Below are 17,030 nucleotides of genomic sequence, written 5' to 3'. Positions count from 1 at the left end.
ATCTCCTGTTCTTACAACTCCAGAGGAGATCTCCTGTTATTACAACTGATATCCAGCTGATAGAGATCAGTTCACCTGGAGAAGATGGCCACTTTGCCCATTGGTCTCTATGGCATTCAAGTCCCTCCCCTCTCCAAACCCCGCCCTCCCCGGTATCGGCCCCCAAAATCGCCAGCCATTTCCCAGCCTGGAGCTGGCAACCATAGTTGAAACTTAATTCTCAGGCACTCAGGGGCCCAATTTGGATCGGGACTAATGGTAGCTCAAGCCTGCCCGCCCCACACACCCCCGGCACCATTATCCTGATCTGAAATAGCCCCGGGGAGCTGCTATTTGCCTCACAGCAGAAACTCACATGTCCCCCATCCAGGGTTGCCAGTTCCAGGTTGGGAAATTCCTGGAGATTTGGAGTCTATTCAAACTGGAGTTCTCCAGTGTCATTTTTTAAATAGGGTTGCCAGGTCTCCCCTGGCCACTGGTAAGTAGGGTTGCCAACCTCCAGGTACTAGCAGATCTCCTGCTATTACAACTAATCTCTAGTCGATAGAGATCAGTTCACCTGGAGAAAATGGTCACGTTGGCAATTGGACTCTATGGTATTGAAGTTCCTCCCCTCCCCCAACCCCGCCCTCCTCAAGCTCTGCCCCAAAAACCTCCCGCTGGTAGCAAAGAGGGACCTGGCAACCCTACTGGTAGGGTTCACCATCCAAAGCATCTATTTTTTTCAAGGGGACTAATCTCTGTAGCCTGGAGATCCCCCGATCCCACCTGGATGCTGGCATCCCTACCTTAGTAGGAGATCTGTGTAGTCTCAGTACTGGAAGAGGAGGGGTTAACTCACCCCACATCCTTCCTCTCCCACGCTGGGCCTCCAGGGAGATACCGTGGGAGCAAAATTTGAGACAGGGGTGATGCTTCAGGTTGCCAACTCCAGCTCGAGTAATTGCTGGGGACTTAGAAGGGTGGCGCCTGGGGAGTGAGCTCAGCTGGGTATAATGCCAGAGCCCGCCCTCCAAAGCACCCATTTTCTCCAGGGGAACGGATCTCTGTAGTCTTGAGATCACCTGTAATTCTGGGAGATTTGTAGGTCCCACCGGGAGGTTGGCAACCCTAAACTGTGGCTTCATCCTTCACAAGGGAATTCCCCTGGTCATCTTCTGGGCCTGCCGGCCAGTTGGCAACAAGCCCAGCTACTAGGCGTGGCTCCTTGGCTTTACCAGCACTGCTGGCCTTTGGAACACTGCTGCTGTTCCAGGGCCCATCAGCTTCTCCTTGGAGACTAGGGATGCCAGTCTCCGGGTTAGGGTTGCCAGGTCCCTCTTTGCAACCGGTGGGAGGTTTTTGGGGGGGAACCCTGAGGAGGGCGGGGCTGGGGAGGGGAGGGACTTCAATGCCACAGAGTCCAATTGCCAACGCGGTCATTTTCTCCAGGTGGACAGATCGGCTGGAGATCAGTTGTAATAGCGGGAGATCTCCAGCTAGTACCTGTCGCAGGAGGCGGAGCCAACTGCAAAATGTCAGGGAGTGAGATTATGCGTCACTCTTCAGCATTTTAGCCTGAAGCTCCATTTTACAGGAAGCTTTTAAAATGCACATACTGTTTAAAAATATTTTCTTGCATACACACAAGTACACGGGTTGAGCGAGCTAAGAAACATTCATCTGGCAGTATATGCCAGACACCCAACGGCCAATCAGAAGCCCTGTTCGCCCCACCCACTTTCTAAAAAACGTGGCGGGCACCAGGAAAGGTGTCAGCGGGTGCCAGGGCCCCCCGGGCACCATAATGGAGACCATATTGGTTACAGTGTTGAACCAGGGTGGGGGAGAACTGAGGTTCAAATCCCTGCTTGCCATGAAAGTTCCTGGGTGACCTCGGGCCAGTCGTTCTCCGCTTCCCCTACATCAGGGTTGTTGCTGCTTGGATAAAACGGAGGCAGGGAGAACCATGTGAACTGTCCTGAGGTCCTTGGAGGGACGGTCGGATAAAAATGTGTAGGGCTGCCAACTCCAGGTTAGGAAATTCCTGGAGATTTGGGGGGTAGAGTCTGGGGAGGGCAGAGTTTGGGGAGAGGAGGGACTTCAGTGGGGTATAATGCTATAGAGTCCACCTTCCAAAGTGGCCAGTTATCTCCAGGGGAACTGATCTGTGTCAGCTGGAGATAATTTGTAATAGCAGATCTCCAGTTAGTACCTGGAGGTTGGCAACCCTCAAAATGTGATATTTAGATAGTTAGGCCACAAAAATGGCCAGGGGAGGTTCTCTAGCTGTAGTTCAGTTTCCTCTTTGACCTCCGACGGATCATAATACAGACAGAATGCAACAAGATTCACTTTGCCCCCTTACCCCCTTGAATTTCCACATGCCCAAATGCAATTGTGTGAAGCATTTCCACATTCTTCTGAAGATGAAGAAAAACCAGCTCGGCAAGGTAAAATCTCCGCCGGATAAACAAACCCAAGAGACAGAACAAAGGTCACTTGGGAATGCCCTAGTAACACTTTCGGATTTGTTCTTTGCGGAACCAACGACAGAATATCTAGCAGGCGTTTTGCTCCCTTTGCTTTCAAAAGCCAAGATTGGCCGGTCTGATGGAGAAAGGGGCCAGGAGAGCAGCTCAGGTCCTGTTCCGATTTGAAGCTGTTTTGATATGTTGGCTTTAAGGTTGTTTAGGTAAAAAAAAGTGTGTGGGGGGGGGGATGAATGAATGAGAAGGGGGAGAAGGCAACGCTCCCAGTTCGCCCCTTGCAACGTGTACCAATTCTGCTCTTTATGATCATGTGGGTGTGCTTCAGATGGGTGTGCTAACTATAACATTATCCTCTCGGGGGTTGTATGCAAGGGGCTGTTTCAATTGCGATCACACACACACCCCACTACTTCAGGCATCATTTTCATTATGCACGTCTTTGCCAACCTTTAGAAATCACTTCGCTTTCTCTCTCTGCGTTTTGCCCGCGTTTTCTAGATGCATGTTTTTGCGATGGAGACAACCCGTGCATAAAAGGCCTGGGTCCTCCAAGTGCAGTTCTTTGCTTGAGTTTTCAGGTGCTCAGAGGATGGAGAAAAGAGACTTAACCACCCATGCCCCCTTGACTAAGGTTGCCAACCTCCAGGTGGCTTTGTATAGTAATCATCATTGTGTTAGACATAGGAATATTTATTGTCATATTGGAAATTGCAGAAATATGTGTATCAAAGCTTATATTGTTATTTAACAATACAGTTTGAATTGGTATAAGAAGTCTATTTTGTTTACAGTTGTTTTCATTGGAGTCTTGTGCTGCCCCTTGGGTTGTGACACACATTTTGCAGCACTGGTGTTTTCTTGCATTTAATTTCAAACCTCCAGGTAGTAGCTGGAGATCTCCTGCTATTACAACTTTCTCCAGCCAACAGGGATCAGTTCCCTTGGAGAAAATGGCTGCTTTGGCAATTGGACTCTATGGCAATGAAGTCCCTCCCCAAACCCTGCCCTCCTCAGGCTCCACCCAAAAATCTCCAGGTATTTCCCAACCCAGAGCTGGCAACCCTACCCCCGACACACTACTTTCCCAGCCTGAAATGGGGGCAAGCAATAGGGTTGCCAGCCACCAGGTGGGGCTCTGGAGATCTCTTCAAATTACAACTGATCTCGAGACTACAAAGATGAGTTCCCCTGAACTACCTGGAAATTTTGGGGATGGAGCCTGAGGTGGGCGGGGTCTAGGGAGGGGAGGGACGTCCATGGAGTGTAATGCCAGAGAGTTCACCTTCCAAAGCGGCCATTTCCTCCAGGTGAACTGATCTCTGTCGCCTGGAGATCAGCTGTAACAGTTAGAGATCTCCAGCCACCACTTGGAGGCTGGCAACCCTAGCCTGAGCCCAGCAATTTCTCAAGGGCATAGAAACAAAGCTTCCTTTCCCACTCCTGCTTTCTTGGTGTCAAGGGCAATGCTTCCTACAGAAACCTTCCCTCCCTACCTCCCCATTCTTGAGCTACTATGACCACCCCAGGGAGGCTGTTCAGGCATTATAGTTTTGGTGATCACGTTGTGTGTAAGAGAAGATCACAGTATGCACAACCCTTACAATGCACTTACGGTGTAATCCTAAACAGAGTTACTCCAGTCTAAGCCCATTAACTCTCTAGGATTGTACTGATAGTTGCCATTTTGTATGAATACAGCAACACACAAATTTTCGAGCTTTGGTAGGGTTGACTGGTAACCCAGATTTTTGAGGGTATGTATGGAACCAAAAAATACATATGTTATTCCAGTCACACAAAATGGCATCTGCGCATATTGGAAAAATTGTAATATTCATTTATGCACTACGCAGTATTTACTTAAGCATCGTTGGATGCCATTACGTTAGGGTTGCCAGGTCCTTCTTTGTCACCAGCAGGAGGTTTTTGGGGTGGAGCCTGAGGAGGGCGGGGTTTCAAGAGGGGAGGGACTTCAATGCCATAGAGTCCAATTGCCAAAGTGGCCATTTCTCCAGGTGAACTGATCTCTATCAGTTGGAGATCAGTTGTAATAACAGGAGATCTCCAGCTAGTACCTGGAGGTTGGCAACCCTATTTTATGTGAGCTTGGCTTACCAAAAATCATGGTGACTGAACAGGGCTTTAGGAAAGCTGGAAAATGGGATTACCAACTCTGGGTTAGGACATTCCTGGATTTGAGGGCGGAGCCTGGGGGGGCAGATTTTGGAAAGGGAGAACTCCAGGCCCCGCCTGGAGGCTGGGCGTCCCTAGCTGGAATCCCACTTCATAGATTTCAAGAGAAGTAGAGACATCTCCCCATCGAAAAAAGGGAAAAAAAATCCTGGCCAGTTATTTTGAATGAACACATGAATTATTCAGAATTATTGTTTTACAGCAATGTTCTTTGCAGGGTGAAAAAACGCCCCCTCCCTTTCAATGATTTTTCAGCACCACTTGTCAAAATTGTTTTCTGGTCGATTTACTTGACCTTGCCCTTCAACACAATTGCATTAGTGATGTTATCACATAAGCCCCCTTGGGACTAAACAGGGTGGCCTATTTGAGGGGTGTGTGTGGAGCCATGCCCTCCCTCCGGCCAAATGTATGCAAGTCTTCCTAGCCCTGAGTAATACTTCCCTGTAGCCAAACAGGACTTTCACACATGTGGCACAGATTGTTAGCATTATATAGCTGACACCTTCACTCTGAACAATAGAATATGAATGAACGTTCAGGATCATTAGCTAGGAGGGCCCAAACACCTGCAAGGTTTTAAACTGATCATAAGGCAATCACTACATTTCTAAACACCCACGCCCCACCCAGTGCTCGAGAGGCAAAACCTCCACAGAGGGGTGACCAGAATATTAATAGAAGTTTTCTTAACAAAAATAAATAAATAGACCAGCTGCGCTAGAAAGTACAGGGCAGGAACTTTCTCACACTACCAGAAACAAGTCCAGTGAAGAATTGTTTCCTTGTTCATCACACTTGGCAGTAACCTAGTCCTCAGTGAGGAATGTGATTTGTCTGGTTTGAGGAAGAGAGACAATACCTTCATTGTTGGTGGAGAGATTTGCATTGAGTAGCGACTGTCGACTTCTTTCTCCAATACCCTCTGGTCTCTTTGTCAACATGCCTTGCTCCTGGGTTCCTTTGCTCAAGTCCTGCTTATGTTTATTTAACCAAAGGTAAATAACCCTGCTTTAACCCTGCTTTAAATGGCATTATTTGCTACATCCTACCCACCCCATCCCTGAGGCTTTACAGACTGAGAGGGAAAGGAAATTGAAATAAAGTCTGTATGGTCATTTAAGCTTAGTTACATAGCCTCGCGATCCCCGTGGGACTGCTTCGAGGCTTCGTTTGGATTATTCATGATTTTTCCAACCTTCAGAAGTCACTTCGCAGCTGCAGCACACTTGTCCCACGTTTTCAGGAACCTGTTTTATCATGATTTTAAATTTTGCCTCGATCCCAAAGCAAAGCTAATCGAGGCAATTTCTGTGAACAGTCTTAACTTTGGGTTTCTCTTCCCCCGCCCATTCTCGCTTGTCCCTCCCTCATCCAACCCCTCCCAGAGAAGTCATTTTTGTCAGTTTTGTCAGCAAGTGCAAAAATCTTGGGGAACGGAGCCGGCTGTTCCCACCCCACCCACCCACCCCCCGTGCGCGCCTCATAGGCATCCTCTCTCGTCTCTTTGGTCAGCTTCAGCAGCGAGTGTTAAGATTTCAGGAATGGTGCTGGCTGTCCCCCCCCCCCTTAGTTTCTGTTAATGATTTTAGGGTTTTCCCCCACTAAAATAACACTTTAAAACTATATATTTAAAGCCCAGATGCATATAATTTTGAGAATTCGAATCAGAAAACTATGAATCTGCAGAGTGGCAAACCCATGACAAATTTTGCCTGCATAAATGACCAATGTATATTTGAGTGTAGGGAGGAGCAATCGGTTTGCCAGTGGAGCAACTGCAGAGCAGAGAATGACCAGTGGCAAAGAAGGCTCTTGAAAAAGAATATTGGTACTCTTTCTTGGCTCCATCATCAACCAAAAGCGGGACTGCAACCAAGAACTCAGAAGGAGATTGAGATTGGGAAGGGCAGCCAGGAAGTAGCTAGGAAAGATGCTTAAGTGTATGGATGTGTCACTGGCGACCAAGATCACGTTAATTCATGCCCTAGTATTCCCCATTACAATGTATAGATGTGAAAGCTGGACAATGAAGAAAACTGAGAGGAAGAAAGTAGATTCCTTTGAAATATGGTGCTGGAGGAGAGTTTTACAGATTCCATGGACAGCCAAAAAGACAAATCAGTGGAGTTGAGATCAAATCGAGCCTGAACTCCCCCTAGAAGCTAAAATGACTAAACTGAGGTTATGGTACTTTGGTCACATTATGAGAAGGCGAGAGTCACTGTAAAAGACAATCATACTAGGAAAAGTGGAAGGCAGCAGGAAAAGAGGAAGACCCAACGTGAGATGGATTAGCTCTAAAGAAAGCCATGGCCCTCAGTCTACAAGACCTGAGCAAGGCTGTTAGTGATAGGACGTTTTGGAGGACATTGATCCATAGAGTCGCCATAAGTTGTAAGTGATTTGATGGCACTTAACACACATAGGTTTGCTATGCAGGGGTGTGGAAATAACTTTCTTGGAGTACCCTCTGATGTGCACAGCTGTGAAAGGTACAGTTCTCCTTTGCCTCTGGTCAGCCAGAGTGGCAACAGTTTTAATTTTCTGAATAATGAATGTAACTAAAATGCTGAACTTTGTTGCTTTTTAAAAAATGTCATCACAAACTGAACAGTCTAGAAGTGGGAAGCGCATTAGGCCGCATTAAAAATAGTCCTGAACCATTTTTAAACCTCCACCCCCCATATCTCCCACCAGGATCCTATGAGCTCAAGGCGTCACCTTTTCCTTCTCTTATTTAATTCAGTAAACGTTAATGCCGCCTCTCCAACAAACGGCGTCTCCAAGAAATTTCCAAAAATAAAACGAAATGACTGAAATGCAATTAAAGAGAAGAAACCAAAATAAAACTAACCCAAGTGGCAGAGCAATAAAAGCAAGAGCCCCATAAAAACAGTAAAAAAACAGCGTAGAACAAAGCAGATAGTGGGATAAAGACATGAGAGATATTAAAATAGTGGGATCTCTGTTAAAAGCCTGGGCAAATCAGGATATCTCGACTTAGCACCAGAATGGCAATAGCATGATGGCACTGCAAAGAAGACTGAACACTCAGGGGCTCTCAATATTCCATGCTTCATGGACAATTTTCAGGCCTCATCAGATTGCTTTTGGAGGAGTTTGTTTTCGTTTTGTGTCAGTAGAAAAGAGCAAGAGTCCAGTAGCACCTGTAAGACTAACAAAACTTCTGGCAGAGTATGAGCTTTTGTGAGTCACAACTCACTTCTTCAGCCTGTTCTGAAGAAGTGAGCCATGACTTACAAAAGCTTGTGTGTGTGTGTTAAGTGCCGTCAAGTCGCTTCCAACTCATGGCGACCCTATGAATGAAAGTCCTCCAAAATGTCCTATCTTTGACAGCCTTGCTCAGATCTTGCAAATTGAAGGCTGTGGCTTCCTTTATTGAGTCAATCCATCTCTTGTTGGGTCTTCCTCTTTTCCTGCTGCCCTCAACTTTTCCTAGCATGACTGTCTTTTCCAGTGACTCTTGTAGTCTCGTGACGTGACCGAAATACGATAGCCTCAGTTTAGTCATTTTAGCTTCTAGGGTCAGTTCAGGCTTCATTTGATCTATAACTCACTGATTTGTTTTTTTGGCAGTCCACGGAATCGGTAACACTCTCCTCCAACACCACATTTCAAAGGAATCTATTTTCTTCCTATCAGCTTTCTTCACTGTCCAGCTTTCACACCCATACATAGCAATAGGGAATACGATGGAATGAATTAATCTAGTCTTGGTGGCCAGTGACACATCCTTACACTTCAAAATCTTTTCTAGCTCCTTCATGGCTGCCCTTCCCAGTCTCAATCTCCTTCTGATTTCTTGGTTGCAGTCTCCCTTTTGGTTGATGGTGGAGCCAAGGAATAGAAAGTCTTGAACAATTTCAATTTCCTCATTGTAAACCTTAAAGTTGTGTAATTCTCCTGTAGTCATTACTTTTGTTTTCTTGATGTTCAGCTGTAGTCCTGCTATGGCACTTTCTCTTTTAACTTTCAGCAGTAGTCGTTTCAGTTCTTCACTATTTTCTGCCAATAATGTAGTGTCATCAGCATATCTCAAATTATTAATGTTCCTCCCTCCAATTTTCACTCCACCTTCATCTAAATCTAATCCAGCTTTCCTAATTATATGTTCTGCATATAGATTGAAGAGATAGGGAGATAAAATACATCCTTGTCTGACACCTTTGCCAATTGGAAACCATTCCGTTTCTCCATATTCTGTTCTAACTGTGGCCTCTTGTCCAGAGTACAGGTTGCGCATCAAAACGATCAGATGTAGTAGCACACCCATTTCCTTTAAAACCAGCCATAGCTTTTCGTGATCCACACAGTCAAAAACTTTGCTGTAATCTATGAAACACAAGCTGATTTTCTTCTGAAATTCTCTCGTATGCTCCAGTAACCAGCATATTTGCAATATAATCTCTAGTGCCTCTTCCTTTTCTGAAACCAGCTTGAACATCAGGCATTTCTCGTTCCATATATGATAACAGCCTTTGCTGTAAGATTTTGAGCACCACTTTACTTGCGTGAGAAATAAATGCGATGGTCCGATAGTTGCTGCAATCTTTGATGTCTCCTTTCTTGGGAACTGGAATGTAAATGGATCGTTTCAGTCTGTGGGCCATTGTTTTGTTTTCCATATTCTTGTCAAGATTTTGATGGACTCCGTTTCTGTGGCTTGGAATAGCTCTATTGATATCCCATCTGCTCCTGGTGATTTGTTTCTCCCGATTGTTCTCAATGCAGCTTTCACTTCACTTTCTAAAACTGTAGGTTCTCTTCAAAACTTCTTCTTAGAAATAATCTTTTATCCTTTCATCTCTTCTGTATAGTTCTTCAGTGTATTGTTCCCACCTTTTCTTTATTTTGTCCTGTTCAGTTAATGTATTTCCATGCTGATCTTTCAGCATGCCTAACAGTGCTTTAAATTTCCCTTTGATTTTTTGGATCTTGTGGAACAGATCTCTTGTTCTTCCTTTTTTGTTGTTCTCTTCTATTTCTTTACACTGGTTATTATAATAGGTCTCTTTGTCTCTACATGTACTTGTACTCTGCCAGAAATTTTGTTAGTTTTTAAGGTGCTACTGGACTCCTGGGCTACTTATGCTTGGTTATTTAGCCTCATGATCCCCACAGGAAGGGTTTTGAAATGCAGCACCTGCTGAAAATCCTTCTTCTGCACAACTATTCAGGCCCAGCCTAGTTGTTAGGGTTGCCAGCTCCAATTAGGAAAATACCTGGAGATTTTAGAGGCGGAGCCTGAGGAGGGCTGTGTTTGGGGAGGAGAGGAACTTCAATGGGGTATAATGCCATAGAGTCCAAAGCGGCCATTTTCTCCAGGGGAACGGATCTCTGTTGCCTGGAGATCAGCTGTAATAGCAGGAGGTCTCCGGCCACCACCTGGAAATGGCAACCCTTGCATTTGGAGCCAAAGAGTCTGTACTCCAAAAGCTGCCATTTTCTCTAGGGGAACTGACCTCTGTAGTCCGGAGAGCATATCTAATTCCTGGAGAATTCCAGGCCCCACCTAGGGGTTGGGCCACCCTAGGACACGTGGACTTCATAACATGTGAATGGGGCCCAAGTTTGTTGTTCCGAAACATTCTTCTCCTTTTTTCATACATGATCTGGGAGTGAGGTGGCGAGATGTTCCCTTTTTCATAGAACCTGAACTTTTTTTTGAAGCCTGAACTCTGAGATGCCCCAAGTTCTTCTGTTCAGCTGATGTCTTTACCCTTTTTTTTTCCTTTTTTTTTTTGTTGCTAAAGCTTTAATTTTTTGGTAAACATTTCAGTGATGGCTGTCATTCAAGGAGCTGAGCTGAGCATCCTGCCCCAGACAGAGCAGCCACTATAACAGGGATGGGGAACCTCCGGCCTGCGGGCCGGAAATGGCCCGCGAGGACATTTTCTGTGGCCCTCGGGAGCCCCAGGGCCCTTCCATAGAAACGTGCAGCACGGTCCTCCCCAAAACGGTTCTTGAAGAAACGCTGAAGCTTGCAGAAACGCTGCGGCACACTTTAAAAACCCCTCTCGCCGCCTATCAGCTGTTGAGCGGGGAGAGGGTTTTTTAAAGTGTGCTGCGGGGTTCCTGCACACCCAGCGGCGCACGGGGTTCCACGCATCCGGGCTTTAGCCTTCCCACCTCCCCTCGGGGGCAGAAGAAGAAGCCAGCCGCTCCCTGAGGTGGAGCATGCGCAGGGGAGCCGATTAGGCAGAGGCTTGGGAAGGCCTTTGGTGGACTCGGGGGGGGGGGAAGGCTGAAGCCTGGTTGCTCAGAACCACATGCGCCGCTGTGTGTGTGTGTGTGGGGGAGGTGAGAAGGCTGAAGCCCGGTTGCGCAAAACCGTGTGCGCCGCTTTGTGTGGGGGTGGGGTGGGGGAGGCGAGAAGGCTGAAGTCCGGTTGCTGCGACTTGCTGTGCTCAGCCACGGCACACTCTCCTCCACCGCCGCCACCGCAAGCAGGAGCTGCAGCACCACCGTTGCCCAGTGGGCACGGGTGCCAAGGGCACCATGAGACGCGGGCTTCAGCGGCAGTTCAAATGGTGCTGCTCCGCTGGTACGGGGCTCAGTGGTCTTCGGCAGCTCGGCACGGCCCCTGCTGTCCGCCAGGAGGGCTGGGAAAGGACTGAAGGAGAGAGGAGGGACAGGACAGGAGAGAGGACAGAAGGGCTTGGAGATTGGGCTGGTGCTGTGAGCATCCGTTGGGCCGCCCACGGGGCTCTCTATGTCCAGGCCCCAGGCGCGTGGCTGCCCCATCTGGTGCCTCCCAGGGGTGGGACAGGGGCTTTCTTTCGCCCCCCCTCCCAGCCCCAGATCCTGGCTGAGACTTTGAAGCAGAGAGGGAGCCAGAAGGAGATGCAGCGGGGCGCGCAAGGGGAGAAGGCTGGCTTGGCGCACACTCGAGGCTCTCAAAACGGCCGCATGCGCGTGCACGCCTTCCCTCTCGCAGCCAGCCAGAGGTGCACTGGAAGGAAGGCAGCGCAAGGCGGAGAGCGAATGTGCCGGGAGACTCCTCTCTCCCTTTCCGGGAAAGGGAAGGAGGGAGGGAGGAAGCGAGGGGGCCGGAGGGTGACCCCAGCACAGCTCGCACCCTTCCCGCCAGCAGTGCCGGGGCGCCCAGACAGCTTCCTGTTGGCAGCCGAAGTTCAATTACTGCTGCTGCGGCCTGTGCGCTGTGCGCGGCCTTTCCGCACTGTGACAGCTGCTCTGCCCAGCACCCACCTAGATCTGGCCCTGACGGAGGGGGGGGCTGCACGCGCCGCCGTGTGTGGGGTGTGTGGGGAGGAGCCTTTTCTCTCTTTTCTTCCTCTTTTTCTGTCACTCTCTCTCCCTCTTTTTCTGTCTCTTTCTTTGTCTCCGTCCTTTTCTTTCTCCCTTTCTCTCTTTATCTATCTATTTTTCTTTCTTTCTCTCCCTCCTCTTTCTTTCTTTCCCTTCCCTTCCTTGCCCGGGCCCACTGCTGGCTGCCCTCCCACCTGGGAGGGGGAGGGGGGGAGCAGAGGCAACCTCCAAGAGTTTTCTGAATAGCCTCTCCTAGGGTTGCCAACCTCCAGGTGGTGGCTGGAGACCTCCTGCTATTACAACTGATCTCCAGCCAATAGAGATCAGTTCCCCTGGAGAAAAGTGCCACTTTGGCCATTGGGCTCTATGGCATTGAAGTCCCTCCCCTCCCCAAACCCCGCCCTTCTCAGGCTCCGCCCCAAAACCTCCCGCCGATGGCAAAGAGGGACCTGGCAACCCTAGCCTCTCCCCTCCCCGCCGAGATCTACATATGGTATGGACCACGAACGATGTGATAAATATGCAAATGGCCCTTGGCAGTAAAAAGGTTCCCCACCCCTGCACTATAATGATTTGTATATGAACTGCAGCAATTACATATACATTTGTATCTATGAATATAAATTGTGTTGGTGTGTGCCGTTAAGGCACAGCAGACTTATGGCGACCCCATAGGGTTTTCAAGGCAAGAGATGTTTGCCATTGCCTGCCTCCACATCATGACCCTGATAGTCCTTGGAGGTTGCCCATCCAAATTCTAACCAGGGCTGACCCTCTTTAGCTTCTGAGATCTCACGAGATCAGGCTAGCCTGAGGCTACCAAGGACAGGGCCTGAACATAAATTAGCATATGCAAATTTTGTCCTGTTTTTGAAGGCTCTTCTTTGGTTATCCCTATCTGGGAGTCTGGAATTCTTCGCATCAACAGTTCCAGAATCCTCTGCTTATTTCTTGTGAGAAAAGCAACTTTGCTCAGTTTTCCCTAGTAGTGCCAGAATTTCAAGATGGCTTAGGGCCAGCATTCACCTTGTAAGCCGGAAAATATCTATTATAAACAAAAGAATTCTATTTGTATGTGAACTACAGGCTTGTTTGGGGGGGGGGGCTTTTCTTTGAATCTACTGAGGCCTAAAGAATAAAAATGTTTGGCCACAAAGTTTATTAAGTTGGTTTCAGGTAGCTGGCTCCAGGTTGACTCAGCCTTCCATCCTTCCGAGGTCGGTCAAATGAGGACCCAGCTTGCTGGGGGTAAAGGGGAGATGACTGGGGAAGGCACTGGCAAACCACCCCATAAACAAAGTCTGCCTAGTAAATGTCGGGATGTGACATCACCCCATGGGTCAGGAATGACCTGGTGCTTGCACAGGGGACCTTTACCTTTTTTAAAGTGGAGATCTCCCTGCTGTTCCTGCACTGTTAAGGTCACCAATGAAAAAAAAAGAAAAAAGACCTGTTTATCTGGTGAAGTATTTAGAAAGTTGGAGGATGTGGAGAAGAAATCTTGGTTTTGGGACGGAATGGAAGTTTAAGACTCATTTTAACAAGATTTCTCCAAGGCGGAAAACTCTTGCAACTGCTTACATTAGTTTTTTTGAAAGAGACAGAGGTAGGTTGTCTACCTCCAAATGGTGGCTGGAGATCTCCCAGAATTACAACTGTTCTCCAGATGACAGAGATCAGTTCGCTTGGAGAAAATGGCTGCTTTGGAGGGCAGACTGTATGGCATTGTACCCCATTGAAGTCTCTCTACTCCCCAAACCCCACCTTCTTCAGGCTCCACCCCCCTAATCTCCAGGAATTTCCCAACCTAGAGCTGGCAACCCTAGACAGAGGGCCCACATATTCACAACTATCAGGTCAGAATCCTTCCTTAAATGGAGCCTTTCCCAAATGTGCCTAAAAGGATTCTCAGTAGTGATGCCTTTTTAGGGGAAGGGGCAAGATGGAAGAGGAGTGAAGACAACATGAATTCCAGAAGACACACACGCACGCACGCACGGGTTTCCAATTGCTTTTAATGCTCCTGCTCTGGTACCTTTAACAGCAGCAGAGCTCAAGCAGAGATCTCTCTCCCCCCCCCCCCACAGTTTTATATTTGTGGCTTCTGGGGCTGCGTTTCTGGGCGTCAGGCTGCTGTTAAAAGCAAAGAAACAAGGTCAGGTGGAAAAAAAATAGGTGCCAGCTCTAACAAGACACCCTGGAGAACATCCTGTTGAGTCAAAGAGAAGTAACTATGGGAGAAATGGGGGTGGGGATTCTTAAGCAATTTCTCCTGTCTTGAATCAGTTTGCCAGCATTCAAAAGTATGGCTCCCTGATCTGATTATACTCAACACTTTCAATTATGGCTGTGCAGAATATAGGCATTCCGGGGCGGGGGGGACGGGACGGACAAATACAGTTGTTTAAAAACACCAAGAATTTGATATTTAACATGGCTGTCTTAAAATGCCTCAAGAGTTAAGATTTTGAGATGGTCTAAAAGTATCCCTGAAAAGCAAAACTGGGACCATTCAAAATCCCAGCAGCAGTCAAAATGGAATAGTGAAGGATCTACAGATGACACGCGTAAAAAGTATAAGCTTGCTCTATCTGGCTCCCACTTTCGATTTTCTGGCCGTGCCATGTCTGTGCACCAGGGTGGGCTGATCCAAAGATGCAACTGACTCTGAGCAAAGTGCCTGGATGAGAGTCTGCCTGAGAATCACGAACATCATCACTTCCTTAGCAGAAGGAAATAAGAGCATGGGGGACGGATCCAGCCACAAACCTGGCATCGCTAGCCTCAGGCCTCACAGTAAACGCCAGGTATTATGCAGCAAATCATGCGCAATGGTCTCCCGGGGCATTTTCAAATGCAGCCAAGCGCAAAAGGTGCAGTTCTACAATTCAAACTGGGCAAAAACTGTATTCTGTTATAGGGATGCCAGCCTCCAGCTGGGACCTGGGGATCCCCCGGAATTACAGCTTATCTCCAGAGAAGCAGGAGGAGGAGGAGGAGGAGGAGGAGGAGAGTTGGTTTTTATATGCCGACTTTCTCTACCACTTAAGGGAGACTCAAACCAGCTTACAATCTCCTCCCCTTCCCCTCCCCACAACAGACACCCTGTGGGGTCGGTGGGGCTGAGAGAGCTCTAACAGAGCTATGACTGGCCCAAGGTCACCCAGCTGGCTTCGTGCGTAGTTAAAGGTAAAGGTCCCCTGTGTAAGCACCGGGTCATTCCTGACCCATGGGGTGACACCACATCCTGACGTTTTCTAGGCAGACTTTCTTTACGGGGTGGTTTGCCAGTGCCTTCCCCAGTCATCTTCCCTTTACCCCCAGCAAGCTGGGTGTGGAAATAAATCCAGTTCACCAGATTAGCCTCTGTCGCTCATGTGGAGGAATCAAACCTGGTTCTCCAGTCAGAGTCCACCACTCCAAACCACCGCTCTTAACCACTACACCACTCTGGCTCAGTTTCCCTGGGGAAAATGGTTGCTCTGGAGGGTGGACTCTATGGCATTGTACCCCACTGAGGTCCTTGTTCTCCATCCCCAAATCTACAGGCATTTCCCAACTTGGGTCTGGCAACCTTACTCCCGCCCCATCTCCCGTTGGTGGCCAGAGGGCACCTGGCAACCCTATTCTATTAGCTGATGTAAAAATTGGCTAATAACCATGCCAAAGTTAAGTGAGCCATCCGGGTGCTTCTGTCTCAAACCCCAGACCAGGGGTTGAATGTCCTCCTTCCCCTGCAGGTGCCATTGCTACTCTAGAGCATTCTAGAACAAGTCATGTGACATGGACGAGGTGATGGTAAAGGCAGTGATGCTGAAGGAAAATGCCCAGGAGCATGGCAGAAACATACCTTGCAATCCCATACCACTTCATGGTTCTAAATGTTCTGTTTAATATGCCCTGCAGTCTCCCAACATCTTAACATGAAAAAACAGAATTTGTGAATTTGGGCTTGGGAGTGGGGAGAGGGCTGCTTCCCCCTTTCTCCTCTTTTCATTTCCCCCACCCCCCACTGGAAATCAGCCTCCCCAAATTGCATGTCTTCCTGCAGGGAAAAGATACAGTTCTAGACAGCATGAGGATTCTCCCCCTTCCCTGGATTTTGTACAAGAGAGAGCACCTTTTAAAGCAACAGCTGTGGGACTCTGTGAAAAAACGGTAGGCATGTGTGGGAAGGCAAAGTGCCACAGCCCCCCCCCCAAAAAAAAAGATCAAATCACTGTAGGGGGTGGGGAAGATTTGCAAAAAGACAGGTGTGAACAATAGTTGCGGGGGAGAGGGAGAGAGGATGGCAGCGCGGGATGATGGGAAATGGATGAGTGTGGTATTCCATCAGCAAAGAAGCCGTGGAGTGTTTATGGCAGGAAAAGAAAGGGTTGCCGTGTGTATGATCATCAGTGTGTAAAGGGCGAGGGACGATTCTCACATTAATTATGAGACCCAGAATGCCTCCAGTCCTAGACGCTATACTCCTCTCTTTCAACCGGATGGCTAATGAACACATGAACACATGAAGCTGCCTTATACTGAATCAGACCCTCAGTCCATCAAAGTCAGTATTGTCTACTCGGACCGGCAGAGGCTCTCCAGGGTCTCAGGCCTTTCACATCACCTACTTGCCCAGTCCCTTTAACTGGAGATGTCTGGGATTGAACCTGGGATCTTCCGCATGCCAAGCAGACACTCTACCACTGAGCCACAGCCCCTCCCCAAAGCTCACGAACACATGAAGCTGCTATTATACTGAATCAGACCCTTGGTCCACCGAAGTCAGTATTGTCTAAGACCGGTAGCAGCTCTCCAGGGTCTCAGACAGAGATCTTTCCCATCACTTACTTGCCTAGTCCCTTTAACTGGAGATGCCGGGGATTGAACCTGGGACCTTCTGCATGCCAAGCAGACGCTCTACCACTGAGCCACGGCCCCTTCTAAGGCATCTTAGAAATTCTAGTTCTGGGTATCCTCATCCGCCAGCCACCTCCTTGCATGATACAGGGAATGGTTTGCTGCAGATTCATTGCTTGCACTATTAACAGTGAGCATCCATGCTCAACCAATACCAGAAAGGAAGCA

The 17,030-nt window shown here is 48.2% G+C and overlaps 1 protein-coding gene across 1 annotated transcript in view; it reads right to left on the bottom strand.

Moving 5' to 3' along the window:
• PPP1R1B (protein phosphatase 1 regulatory inhibitor subunit 1B) overlaps nucleotides 1–17,030 on the bottom strand; it is a 72,454-nt gene that overhangs the window by 14,464 nt on the left and 40,960 nt on the right. The gene's annotated exons all lie outside the window — the stretch shown is intronic.

The sequence above is a fragment of the Euleptes europaea genome, chromosome 18 (assembly GCF_029931775.1).
Source record: "Euleptes europaea isolate rEulEur1 chromosome 18, rEulEur1.hap1, whole genome shotgun sequence".
In the NCBI taxonomy this organism is placed as follows: Eukaryota; Metazoa; Chordata; class Lepidosauria; order Squamata; family Sphaerodactylidae; genus Euleptes; species Euleptes europaea.
Note: the sequence above shows the minus strand (reverse complement) of the source record. Positions and strands in the feature narration are given on the sequence as shown.